Source organism: Patagioenas fasciata, chromosome 4 (genome assembly GCF_037038585.1).
Source record: "Patagioenas fasciata isolate bPatFas1 chromosome 4, bPatFas1.hap1, whole genome shotgun sequence".
Taxonomy (NCBI): domain Eukaryota; kingdom Metazoa; phylum Chordata; class Aves; order Columbiformes; family Columbidae; genus Patagioenas; species Patagioenas fasciata.
In genome coordinates this window covers 21719609-21733942 of record NC_092523.1, presented here as the reverse complement: position 1 = coordinate 21733942, position 14334 = coordinate 21719609, and positions in this window count along the sequence as shown.

Genomic DNA, 14334 nt, shown 5'->3' with positions numbered 1-14334 from the left:
ATTTTCTCTGCAAACAACAACAAAATATTCGGGACTTGAAAGTCTTACAATTCTGTTGCAATAAATATTTTTTATTATACAAAGTTTTCATTAATCTTTGAATAAGTATGAAATGAAATATAAGTCTAGTTTTCATCATTCACACAATGATTTTATGTAAGGTGATTTTATTATACTTAGGGTGGCCCTGATTTTATTGAACTATTGGTTCCTCCTAAATAGTAGTTGATATAGTATACGAAGTATTTGAATAGTATACAAAGTTAAACAAATATTAAACCCTTGATTTAGCAGACCAGGGCACAGCAGAAAAATTTAAGGCTTAATGTCCATGATTTGACAACAGAAACCTGAAGAGAAAGCTGAACAAATAGTAATAATATAATGTACCAAATATGCAAATAGATGTGAATAAGCATAATACACTAAAGTGAACTATTTATCTTGTTTGATTTGGAAGGATGGTGAGCTGGAATTTATAAAATGAGGTTGTCACAGATGGACAGTTGTTATGTTTTACAAAATGGAATATGAAGAAAAAAGAGCGAAATTCAGAAACATGCTGTTGCTAAAAAAAAACCCGGATAGTTCTTCCTAAGCTTGATCACTATTTTTGGTGAGACTTTGGTGCCAGGAAAGACCTTTTCACTGAAGCCTTCTAGCAGGACTGATTGCTTTTATGTCAACTGCAACAATTGCTTCTATATACTCCCCTTTTTTTTTTCTCCAGAATATCTCTTTTTGGAAACAATCTATCAATTGGGATATCTTCACTTCTATCTCTTTTTCCCTATCATGGGTCTGAAACCCGAAGTACCATTTTATTTCTTCAACTACAACTAGAAATTTTTCCAGAAGACTAAAGCGAAGAACATTCCAGTCTAGGTAGAACAGTACTTACCTGGTACAGGAGCTAGGAGGGTTGGAAATCAATTAATAGTTTTAAAAATTGAGGGTGTCCATGGCAACAATGACAAATTACCGCTTTTTCCTAGTGTTTAGAATGCTATTCCCCCCAAAAAATCTCTTGCCATTGTTGGGAAGGCTTAGAAATACGTTATTTCCATGGGCTCTAATACTTTGAATGACATCAAATTAACACTGAAAGTAGGAATTAGAAAATGCTCATCTTAAACAACATGAAAAGAGTTTAAATTCAGTAGCGCTAATTTGAACAGGCAACAGGGAGTCTTGGATAAGATTCCATAGGCATACACATACATCCACTGAACACAGTGCTGTACTCTGTTTAATGTACATGAGCCAGGTGACAATTAAATAAGTCTGGAAGCTGATGAAGCATGGGGTCATGCATGTAGGCACAGAATGAGTGTCCAGGTAGTGAAGTACTTGGGCTATTTAATATTATTTCTCGAGTAGGTTAATGAGCTTGGGTGTGGAAGTAGGTTTGACAGACGCATGTGCCTATGATTCTGGAGTTAGTTCATTTGCTCTCTGATACTTTCTGCCTTATGGTTTGCTGAATGATGTTAGTATACCCTGTACTTTTTTTGGTATGATTAAAGCTGTAAGTATGGCAGCTATGTTGTAATAATGAAAGGATCCCTTTCTGGTGCCCTCTGTTTAGTTATATGTTAGTTATGTCTTTTCTGTGAAGAAAAGATCTTGGCTTTCTGGATAAATTTCTCTTCATGTTTATATGTACTTTTGGTGTTCTTTGAAGACGTTTATTACTAAGGAGTTTTAATCGCTAGGTGGTTTTGTTTTGTTTTGTTTTGTTTTCTCGCCCTCTCTGTAATTCCAGAAGAATTTATAAACATTTTTCTACCACTGAGTGTGGATGCTGTTTTGACATTTACTTTGACATCTGCTTATAAATTTTCTATACTAAACTCTGTAGGTGAGGCAGGACTAGTCTCGCCTATCTAAAGCAAATTAATTCAATTGTATATAAAGATAGATTCACAGATTCTGCTAAACTGTGACAGATATATGATCCATTACTAAGATAAATAGTCTGGAAAATGTCATTTTAACAAGAAATCAGCATTTAACTAAACTGACATGAGCCTAGAGTAGAAAGAAGAGATCTGAATAAACTTGATACAGGTATAAAGCAATGAAGTTTGAAATAAAAAGAGAGGGTTGCTACATTTGGACAAGTGAATGAAGAGAAAGAATAAAGATAGAAAAAAAAAATAAAAATAAAAATAATAAAGAAGAAGAAAAAGAAGAAAATGAAAAAGAAAAAGAAAAAGAAAAAGAAAAAGAAAAAGAAAAAGAAAAAGAAAAAGAAAAAGAAAAAGAAAAAGAAAAAGAAAAAGAAAAAGAAAAAGAAAAAGAAAAAGAAAATGAGAAGAAAAAGAGAAATAAAAAGAGAAAGAGAAAGAAGGAGAAGGAGAAGGAGAAGGAGAAGGAGAAGGAGAAGGAAAAGGAAAAGGAAAAGGAAAAGGAAAAGGAAAAGGAAAAGGAAAAGGAAAAGGAAAAGGAACCATCCAACATCATGGTTCCTTCAAAGAACTTGGGATATTGACAGCTCCCATCAGATAAAACACAATATCAGCATCTTTTGGGCCAAGAAAAAGGGTAGAATCTAGGAAATTTGTGCATAATAATTTTAATTGTATTATTTTGATTTAGAATTCTTCTGTATGACAATATTTTATTTTTGCTTTTAAAATTTTTTCTGCAGTAAAGCTGGTCTACAAGCACTTAAATTAGTTTAGTATAGTTTAGTTTAGAATAAAAAGAATTTTTTGGCTTTACACATGAAGTGTATTTTCTTTTCAACCATAATATGATTTTAGGTGTAATATATTCAATAACGGATATTATCCTGGATAGTATACTAAACCAAAGATAGACACATGGCAGGGTAGAGTAGGTAGAGAGACTTTTATAGTGCAGAAATCAGTATGTATCTTTAAGAAACAGGGCCCTTATAAGAAGAACTGAAATAAAATAACACTTTCATAATTTTCACCAGTTTTAAATAGGTATCTCCCCTGTAAGTGCTAATGCAAGATACCTTTTGGCTCCAATTTGAATTGTTGGCAGAGAAGGTTGTGTCATGTTTTTCCTCCCTACATGTCAGCCTGGTCCTAGCTAAAAAGAACAGAAGGGACTTTTAGAAAGTATTCTTAAATAACCATGTTGAAATATATATCTGTCTGCCAAGAATTAGAAGTGGTTAGAGTGAATAAATGAGACAAAGGAAGAACTCACTAACTGATTTATAATAGTTGCTCTTTGCGCTTGTGTGCTGGTTATGTAGCAATGGAACATATTTAGAGACAAATATGAATGTGCTGTTGTGTTTGCGATGATGGAAGCTGTGGGGGCTATACTCTATTATAAATGACAACTGAAACAAGCAAATGAAAGGAGATCGGCCACCCACATTTTTGAGGAAATCTTTGTAGCTTTTGTGGCATGCTTTGACCATGGGACAAAAGGATAAATCTCTTTCTTTACTCTTCAGTCACATTTTTTTGGGGTGTGCAGGGTGAATGGGCATTGTTATGATTTAATCTCTTTCTGTGGTTAACTGATCCTAGGATCCTGACCACGGTAAGAAAAGCTTCATTAATGGCTACTATGGACTGTTCAGTACATCAGAGTTGTTGGCTTTTTTGAAGTAATTTTTCTTTATTTTTCCATCACTAATGGATGAGGTAGGGGCAAATACCTGATATTTTTATCTCTTCCTAGTTGAGTTCAATGACATATTTCTTCCAGGCAAGATCTCACTGTCCAATTTATGGTCTTTAAAGCTGTCCCTAAGGTTATTGACATCTTCTACTTGAAGTAGCTGGAGGAGTTCAAAGTCACCTACAAAGAGTTCAAAACAGGTCAGAATGTCATGACGCAATATACAGACAGGTTGTCTTTTTTGCTGTTGTTGTTCTCGTTTGGATTTCTCTGTTCTGTATGGAGTTGGGGAATTGAAGGTGGCTCTTTGGAGATCAGAAATTTTGTCATTTTACTTTGTTGCCCACACATGAAATGTAATATAATGAAGTAGAAAAGCAGAAGGAACAAAGAAGCAGATAAACAGCAAAGTAATGGGGAAAAAGGAGGAAAAAAAACATGTAATGGGGAGTGGGGGAGAGAAATCAGGAGGAGAAAATTATGCGTGGTGAGGTATTTTCACAGCTAAGATAGCCTTTTAGATAAAGTTGTGGGTGAAGTGATGTTTAAAGTAATGAGAAATTGTGTGGAACAAATGATGAAAGAATGAGCAAAAAGTTATGTATATCTGGTAGTTTAGCTAGGAATGCTGGGGAAAACGGAAATGAGAAAGGTAGGAAATATGACATTGAATATCAAAGAGTAGCTGTGTATCCTGAAAGACATTCTACTGCAAAATGAAACCAAATAACTTGCTCTCTCCTTTGCTGCCACACTCAGGTGCTAATTCTCCTTTCAGGGTGAATGTTTCTCTGAGACCTGTAACTGTGCTTCTGTGCGTGTTCAGAACTCAGGCGCAGTGTAAGAGTAGTACAGGTCCTGGTTAAGCTCTTCTGGAGCTCAGACAAATGCAGAACAGTACCTCTCTCCTAAAGAACATTTCACTGACATAGAGTAAGCTGAGTGCAAGATGTCAAGATGACATCTCAAACAATATGTGGTTCATTTTTAAAATAGTGGTTATGGGTACATCATCACAGAGTAAAAAGTGAAAGAACTGAAATTAGAAAAACAGTCTGAAGACTCAATTCCTTATCTTTCCTATTTTGAGAGTGACTGAGGTTACATTTACATTATCAAGTAGAATTAAACAGATGGTGTTGATGATATACATTCAGGAAATCTATGGTTAGGAGTGGTGCTGTGTGATGTAGTACTAAGGACTGAAAGTTGGCTAGTATCTGGAATGTGTTAGGTGAGCTCCAAGAGCCTATCTTTAGTTTTGTCTAGAAGGAATCAAGTTTTATGTGAAAGAAATTCAATTTATGTCGTCTGAGACTTTTCCACAATGTGAACCAAAGTGCAGTAGGTAAAGCAGCTCAGCTTTGCTTTGAAAATGTAAGAGCTGAACCAGAATTCTGATGTACATTCAACTTTGCTCTACAGGTTGTATGTTCGTATCCATCTCTTGATGCCTTTTTGCATAGGATGACATTTGTATAGTGCACACCAACCACATGATATGTAGTAATCATCTGTAATGATCAATCTATCATTCATAGCACAAATTCCAGAATTTAGATCCCAAATATACTTGCATTCCTGCTTTGCGTACCTAAGTTCCAGTGAAGGATTGGAGGGAGATCAGATTTTACAGATGTGCTTAGCATTCTGTGAGTGAGCTATAAGGAACTTCCCATTCAGCCCACCAAATTCTTTAATTTTTTATAGTACCTTTCCTTTCACAACAAATGTTTTAAGGAATACGAAAAGCTAACACTGCATTTTTATTTCTTTTACATCACATAACTTGTAGACCCTTAAAGCCTTTTCCTGGACCACACCCACAGATGAACAGAAGTCACGCATCTCATATTTACTGGTAAAATGTGAAAAATAAGAAATCTCTCTCAGTTCTGACAGTAAGTGCTTGTAGCAGATAACTATATAACTTCCAGATAGGTTTTCAGTATTTTATTGTATGGAACAGCACAATCATTCCATTGAGCATAGTCAGACACATGGAAATAAACATAAAAACTCTCACCAATTTCAGTGGGCTTGATGTTACTGAATCCTACTATTTCTACACTGGTAAAGAAAGTGCCTAGAGATTAAGACTTTTTTCTGGTCATGGCTTTGTGCTTAGGAGCCTGCAGTCTAAATAGGCAAGACAAAAAGAATGAAAGGTACGGAGACTTAGGAAAGCTTTTTAAAATAGCGTAACAATTTAATGGCAAAGCAAGAAATAGAAAATGTAGATTCTGAGTCTTAAAGCCTTTGTCCTAGTCACTAGAGAAATTACATCAGTGAATAGCTTGTTGCAACAAATGGAGGAGGATGAATAAAGCAGTGCAGATTAAGAAATTACTCCCTATAGCTGAAAGATGGTCTCTTGAATAAGATGATTTAATGAAGCACTAGTACCAATGAATTTATGAAATCTGTGACTAGATTAAGGTGTTCTGGATTAAGAATATAACCTATAAGGAACAGTGGCAATCTAACAACCATGAAAATTCTAAGTCATGCTGCAGTATACCAGTCATATTATTTAGAAAGAAGTTAAAGGGGAAAAAAAAAAAAGTGCTTAAAGGAAAAGAGTGAATCTCATACAAATTATGAATTTAAAGACTGCTGAACACATACACACTCCCAACATGAAAACTGCAGAGCACTGGTGCTTGCTACTGAATTCCTGTATTTGAAAAACTGTGCCTCAGTTCAGATACTTTGTACAGCTAGTTAATCATGTTAATCATTCTCTGACTTTCAAAGTGATGCAGCTGCCAACCTGTAAAATAACTCTGACCCCAGAAGTCCAGATACTTCTATGCAAATATTCCGAACCCTGGAGACATGCAATCAAAATGCAATGTCTTCTCTAATTACAACAGAAAGGTCAAACTCACATCTGTTTACTTTCACACTTTGCCAGACCCAATAAGCAGAATACAGTCCAGCAATTCCTCTACTGGAGTGTTTTCCTTGACAATACTGGCAGTCAAGAGGCACTGCGTTTGTCTGGTTTTAACTATATTTAGCCAGTATAACCTTTCTTTATGCATTTATCTCCCTATTTTCTAAGCAGTGGACTTGAACTCCTCACTTTGTATCTCTGTGCTTAGCTCTTGGAGACATGTAAGGTTGTGACTCAGTAGTTAGCATGGTTAGAGAGGGCAATTGCAGCATAGTTTCGTAAGACCTGAGAACACAACTGGCAGATTAAAAAAAAGTAAAAGGATCTAATAACAAGCCAAGGGATGGATGTCACAGCTACAATTCTCTGACTGTCCTGGATATTCTTAACATGGACACTATCTAAGAAGGAGGAACAGACAGGTAGATGGAGAGGAAATGGTCTGTTCTGGGAAAAGAACATACTCCAATCTCCAGATCCTAACATATTTCTCTCACAAAATCTAAATGTTTGCTACATGACATCTAATAAGCATTTGGAAAAACAGCTTTCAATGGCTTGGTTTCCTTCTAAGATGAGATTAACAATATACAGTCTGAAAATCTTCTGAATATGATTTGTTTATTTTCTCTATGTTTTTCCTGGGGTACCCATAAAGACCACTAGAGTGATCCCTTCTGTCAGGAATTCTAATGAAACTGTTGTCATATTGGGAACACATCTGATTAGAAAACTGAGGCACCTGCAGATTTGTAACTGTTCCCCAAATAAGCAAAATTGAAAGCCAGCTTCAAAATGACTATTTTTTTTTTTTCCTATAAACCATACTGTGTTTGCATAGTAAAATATAGAAATTATAGTATATGTTAGAATGATAATTAGAGGCTTCTGCCAAGCAATCAAGAAATTGTTTGGCCTGGACTTGCACCTTTACTGAAAATTCTTTAGTTCCACCATGGGACACAATCTGCCTTAGCTATGCCTCATTTTGGGTGATTATTTAGAAAAAGAACAGCAGAAGTATGGCATCGTCACCTACAGCTATAGAAAAATTGTCTGCTCTATAAGCATAATCTGTCTCCATCAAAGAGCGTAGTGTCAGTGATGCTATTAAAAAAATTACAAGCCTAAATATTTTAAAATATTAATGGACTAATATTATTTGATTTATACATCTTTTTACCTAAATCAAAAAGAACTTACAAAATACAGTGTGGGTCACAAAACTAGAATATTTAAGAGTCACAATGTTTGCTTATAGTCATAGGTCTATGGAAGGTATCTAGGTGTTGTCATGTTATACATGATTATCTGAAAACATTTTCAAATAACACTTGTTAGCAAATGTGAATAGTTAATATAGGTTTTCAAAAAGTGAGGGCAGGCTTTTTTGTCATAATCCTCTAAATTAAGAAGGATACACTTCAAGACTGAGTAAGTGGTCACTTGATTTTCACAAAAGAAATGTGAATATTCAAGTATTTTCCTGTATAACTGACTTAGTCCATGTATTAAAAATAAACATTTTTCTAGAAGTTTCAGGAAATAAAATAACGTCAGTCACTGCAGCCAACTTCTGGGAAAAAAATACATATTATTTTAAGAACATACACAATTTTCTACATGCATTGGTCACTTTATTATAGTAAAACAATCTTAGGAATAACACTATAATGAAATATGCTTTGATTTTAGATGAGAGAAACAATTGTTGATAGGAGTGGATTCACATATCACAATCTTTAGATATTTTACACAGAAAAAAAACCATAACTCATAATCATAAAATTCAATAATAAAAAATCAATTTTTGTTTTAATTTTTTTTCCCCTCAAATGCATTCAAACTATGACTGTAGTGAAAGAACTCAAACAAATGTGGTGACTGAGATTTCACTCTACTCCTGTTTTTCATCTTCATTCAGTAGTTGTCATGTGATTCCAGTTAACCTTTCTTGAGACTCAAATGATACAATGCATTTTACCTTCATAGGTAACAATGACACTAAATATTTCAGTATGATTGAATAGCATTAACATATTCCAGATTTAAAGAAATGCATATTATTTTGACAGTTACACAGCGGCATTTCAGCAGCAAAGAATGTAGAAGCTGTCCTAAAATTAGACCTTTCAGCATAATTGACAAATTGCTTGCATTTCAGATTTTAAGGCAGATGAAATAACAACAAATATTGAACAAATTGAGTTAATCTATTTCCAATGCATTTTTATAGATCAAAACAATAATTAAGATTAAAAAATCAATGCAAGCTTGTTCTCTGTAATGAACTCTGTTGACTACAATAGGAAAAGTCTGAACATCATTTGTACACAGAGTAGCTTCTTTCAATGTGATCATTAAAAGCAATCCCTTTGTGTAATCTCCTAGCCTTCCTTACCACAACACTGTTTTATTTTCTCCTTTTGCCCTAAGCAGTGCATCAACACTGTGGAGAAGGGCTTACATGCACTTTCCATTTGATGGCTGTGTTGTTGCAGTGTGCCTGTTTTTTTTTAACCTAAAAATTGTGATGTTTCTTTACTAGTGGTAGAAAACAAACTTAATGGAGAAGGACTGCACAACAGGATGAATGCCAGAAAGAATCATACACATATCACTTACAAATTTTATTAGTGCTTCATAGGTGGAGCTGTATAACTTTTTTAAACAAGACAAGGCAAGACTTGAGCTATGGTATATGTCAATCCATATTAATTAGTTAAATCCATATTAATTAGTTAAATTAACTGTTAGCATACTCTCAGGCTTGTTTTGGTATCTGCCTACTAATATTGTCTCCTTAAACAATGTTCAGCTAAAGTTCAGAGGATGGAACAGGGTACAGTCTATTCTCAGATGGTAAAACATAGGTGGCTGGTCTGTCCTTTTTTGTTTGTTCATCTGGATTTGGGAAGGGCAGTGAGTCTGGCCTTCAAAATAAAAGTTATGTTGTGGAACTTACTCTCGGACCCAGAAATAAAAAGTCCTGGCCTGTTTCATTAACCAAAACATAGACTACAGTATTGGATCTTGCGTACTCTCTTTTCAGCAAATCAGTTCCACTGACTAGGATTAGGAAAAGGTGAAAAAATATATTTTCCTGGCCCTATTCAAAGTCTTTCTCTCTATAGATATTACAGTTTTAGATGAAGGTAGAAAGCAGTAGAGACTGATAAGAACAAAGTATCTTAGGAAAAATGATAGCCATATTTAAAAAAGATTTTCTGCAAAATCCATTGATGTCGACAGAAAGACTGTTCTCATGCCACTGGGCATTGGGTCAGTCACAGACCTCAATGAATATATACTGTAAAGCTTGAAAGAAAGAAAATAAACTGCAATGAACAGATAATGAAAATGCCAAGAATAAGTATAGGTGGCATGCAGACGACCAGGGTTCAAGCTGGTATTCTAGCTTACTCTGGCTCAATAAACATTTTATTCAAATTGAAACAACTGCAGTAGAAGACAGTGAGACAGAAAAGAAGTTACCCTAGAGGGCAGTGGTTAGTGCACATAAGTGATTGGAACATGGGAAAATTTGTCAGCCTGAATATATTTCCTTGCAGCAAGACAACGAAAACTACCCTTGTAGTTGCAGAATGAATTGGATCCTACAGCATGTAAGGAAGAATATTATGTGAAGTAACATTATTTTTTAAAAAGTCTCTCTGTTAAAATAATGAACAAATATGAATACTAAATTGTGCTGGAATCCCCATGCAATTCCATGCATATCACATAAAACTCAAATACTTCATCATGAATAATGTTAGTGCTGAACAAGGAGCAACAAAATAATTTTAAATAATAATTAACCTGATGCTGTAGCAAGCTCCTTTAGTGTTTTGTTAAATTGAGTAGTAAGTTTATACTCCATTTGGCAAATGCACATTACAAAGAATATTACTCTGTTTCAGAATCCTGATATTAATGTAGCCTGACTTAGTCTGCACATAGAACAGCACATATAGTACCGACTTGTGCCTCTCCTGTTATTGCCTTATTTTATTTTTCAACTTTTACATAAAGGGAAAAGTAAGTTATTTTGCCTACTGCCATCATCTGTGCAGGTAATGAGGAAGCGTTACATTAAACTAATATAATAGTCTGAAAATTGAAAGTGGGCATTTCAATGACAGCAGGGTGCCTATCTTCAAAGCTCCTAACTTGAATCAGTTAATTCTTTCATTGACATGTAGATTTATCCAATGTGTCTGCTTGCACTGGGTAAAGCCTATTTTCCTGTAGAAGGCATCCAGTTTCTGTTGAGCACAGCAAAGCAGGCAAAAATGTCCTTTAGACAAGCCTGTTCTTTTTTTCCACCTTTATCCCTGGATATTCTTTTTTTCTGTTTTTCTCCTTGTGTTACTCTTCTCTGTTTCTAAGCATTTATTTTTATGATCCAGAACTACTGTAAATGGGTAGTGTTTTATTCTTTATAAAATACCTATTTTTGAGGCTGCAGATCTCTGAGGGACACCATGGTGGTTGTAAAATTTACACATAACAGCTTTGAGGTTTGGAGGCAATAAGAGAGCTAGGGAGCTTCAGGTCAGAGCTCAGAGTAAATTCATTAATTCATTTTTTAACAGAAAGCACATAAAAAATTAATGAATTGGGCCTGCTGAGATTAGTTTGCTATACATTGTAGTAAACAACTTTTTTTTTTTCGTCAAGGATTACTTGCAGCTTTACATTTTTAATCTGCAGACAAAGATGTGGAGAAAGGGAGAAAGAAGAAGAATAACATTAAAGGAATAATTACAGTTACTGCTGTCCTAGAGAAAGATCATCCTAATATCCTAACATTTCAGTTAGCACAAATGTAGATATTAACAGATAGACACACAGATAGACATATAGTTAAGGGAATGCAGAGGATGTTCTCACTGAAATCTACATAAGTGCAATGGTTTGCCATAAATTAACACTGGAGTATAGATACACAGAAAGTATCCCCCACTGACATTTTGGGGGTAGGCTGGTACAATGTATTCAGTTTATTATCCATCCTTTCATCTCTCCCAAGGCAACCACATACACATATATTAGCACCAGCTGCTGTGGCAAGTACAGCAGCATCTTATGATGAGGTTAGCCAATACATCTGTATTGGGTCTACTGCTCTTTTCAGAATATGGTGCAAAGATACCCAAATGATTTGACAAGAAATCTAGTCACATTCATGAGATGCTGCAGCCAAGCTTTATTAACTTCAAGGTGGCATTTTGCCATGTTGATTTACTGGCTTAGGTTAGTGCCAGCTTAGTGATTTTTATACCTCAGTTCCCTGAAGAATGTAGACATACCTTAAGGACAGATCAAAAAATAAGGTAAAAATTATAATGAACACTAAATGATTATTTAAACAATTAACTGGAGCTTCTCAAATGCTAAGTTAGTGCAATTAAGATCTACAGTTTCTTTCAGTTCTTTAACAATTACGGATACTTCTTGAGTGAATATAACCAGTACTGTGTTATGTGCTTAACAGGTACTATGAAGTGGAAAATCTACTAAAATTAAAAGTTGGCTTCAGGCCATTTGACTTACAGTTAAAGAAGAAATGTTTGCAGTGCAGGTAAAAAAATCCTTGGTTTTCCAAAAACTGTAATATTTCTTAAAAATACATGTACCAAAAAGTAGTCTAGAACATCCAGAACAAAATATTTCGAAGCACACTTAAAAAAGTTATAAATAGATAAATAAAATAAATAATAAATAATAGAGGAGTACAGCATTAATTAAGTACAAAATACAAATTACAAAAAATACAGTACAAAATTAATTAAAACATTTTTAAACTTAGGGGGAGGAACATTTTACTGATGTTATGATAGGTTTGTAGGTTAGATTTTTCTGTCTGATTTTTTTTTTTTACATGAACATACTCTCAAATATTAGTACATCATGTACGAGTAAGAAAATCTGTGAAATCAGGTAAAGTTGCTGTGAAAAATCAAACAAACAAAACAGACAAACAATGAACTTTACCACTTAAAATTTCAGGAAGAAGAAAAAAATGTAACAGTGCTCACTGAAAAAAAGTATAAACCTGATACGGTAATTAATATTTTAAAAGATAAGGCAGGTCAATTATGAGAAATATGTTTAACTGTTTTATTAATGCTTTTTAAATGTTGTACCATTCTAGTCTCTAGTCTTTTAGACCATAGTCTCTCTAGTCTTTTACTGCTAGTAGTAAAGGATGTTGCATAATACAGATTATTATAAATGGCAAGAAAACCTCCTTGAAAGATGTAGCTGACCTTATAGGAGGAACCTCATGATCACTCTAGCTATTTCTGAAGATTCTGCATGAGCCCAAGACCACAGCTGGTCCAAACCTATGTAATAGTCATATTGTCTGGAAAGAAAAAATCAGACTTAGACTCCAGAGTGGGCCAAGAGAGCTACAATACAGTCCTTCTTGCTCAGCAGATGACTGAGTCTGATCTTCCTTAAGAATAAATATTGCAAATTCAGGTAAAAGCAAGCAATAAGTACTAAGGACAGCTGGCAAATTTAAGACCATTCATTTACAGTTATAATAGGGATAACTATTTTCTTCTGTGAATGTCTGGATTTGGAGAATGAGGAGACCAAATTTGTTTCTGAAAGAAATATGTGCATGACAGGGAAAAGAAGGAATTCAATCCTGTCCCTGTAAAAGTTAATGGATTAAATGTATGCACAGTATCCCAGTTGTTTAGGATGATCTGGTTTTGTAATTTCTTCCCTGAGCCCATTTGAGGAATGTAAATCTGAGACAAATTTAGTGCCATGTATAGTATCTCTTCGCTTTTGAATAGCATCTTAATGTTTGGAGGATATATTAATAACTTTCATTGAATTCAATTAGACTGCAGATGTTCAGAATGCCTGAAAATCATCAAGTATCTTAATAAGATTAAACATGGATTTCAGTGCTTTGTGTTACATACCAGTTTCTGAAAACAGCCTTCAGTAAATTCATTTGGAATGGTATAACTCAGTCATTTTCTGTAGTGTTGTGTATTTTTATGTTCAATTTACACATTACTGCTTCAAAAGATGTTTATCAACCAATCTAATTTTCTCTATGCTATAGGCAAAGAGAGTGCTAAAACACAAACAGGGAACATAAAGACAAGGCATTCAAGAATTTGTACATGAAAGTGAAGAGATGAAAAAGATGGATTTATCAAATTCATTTTTAAAAATATATCCGATAACATTTGCTGTTTTTGTCAGTCAATAATCACAATCAGATCTGATAAATGATGTTCAAAAACTGATTCATTTTTGCAACAGAGGAGCAAAAATATTCTCTCACTCAAAATTATTTTTATGTAAGAGAAGGGAGATACAGTACATAGAGATCCCAATGAGAAAGCAAAATTAATTTTGATCACTTGCTACATATACGTAGGGAGGAAGCAGGAGAACAAGAAGATGAAGTTTTAACAGAAGTTGTGAGATGGAGAACTGTCAAACCAGAAATTGTGCAGAAATCCTTGACGAAGAATGAATACGGTGACTGCTATTAAGGGATGCTAGGAGCAGCAGCCATGTCCAGTGGCTCCAGTCCAGGAGCCTCTGTCCTGGCCACTGGAACCCAGTCTGGTGTCTGAGGACCTGGAGTCTCTGCCCAGCCTGATGTGGCTGCCACTGTCCTGTTTGCAGTTTCAACTGGTAGGGAAACTGTGTGCATGTCCCAGAGACACACACACAGAGGCACAAACAGTGCCACTGACATGGGCAGTCATGCAGGCTGCCACAGAGAAGTTGCTGCCTTCAGCAGGACTGACATATGGGACACATATAAAACACAAGCA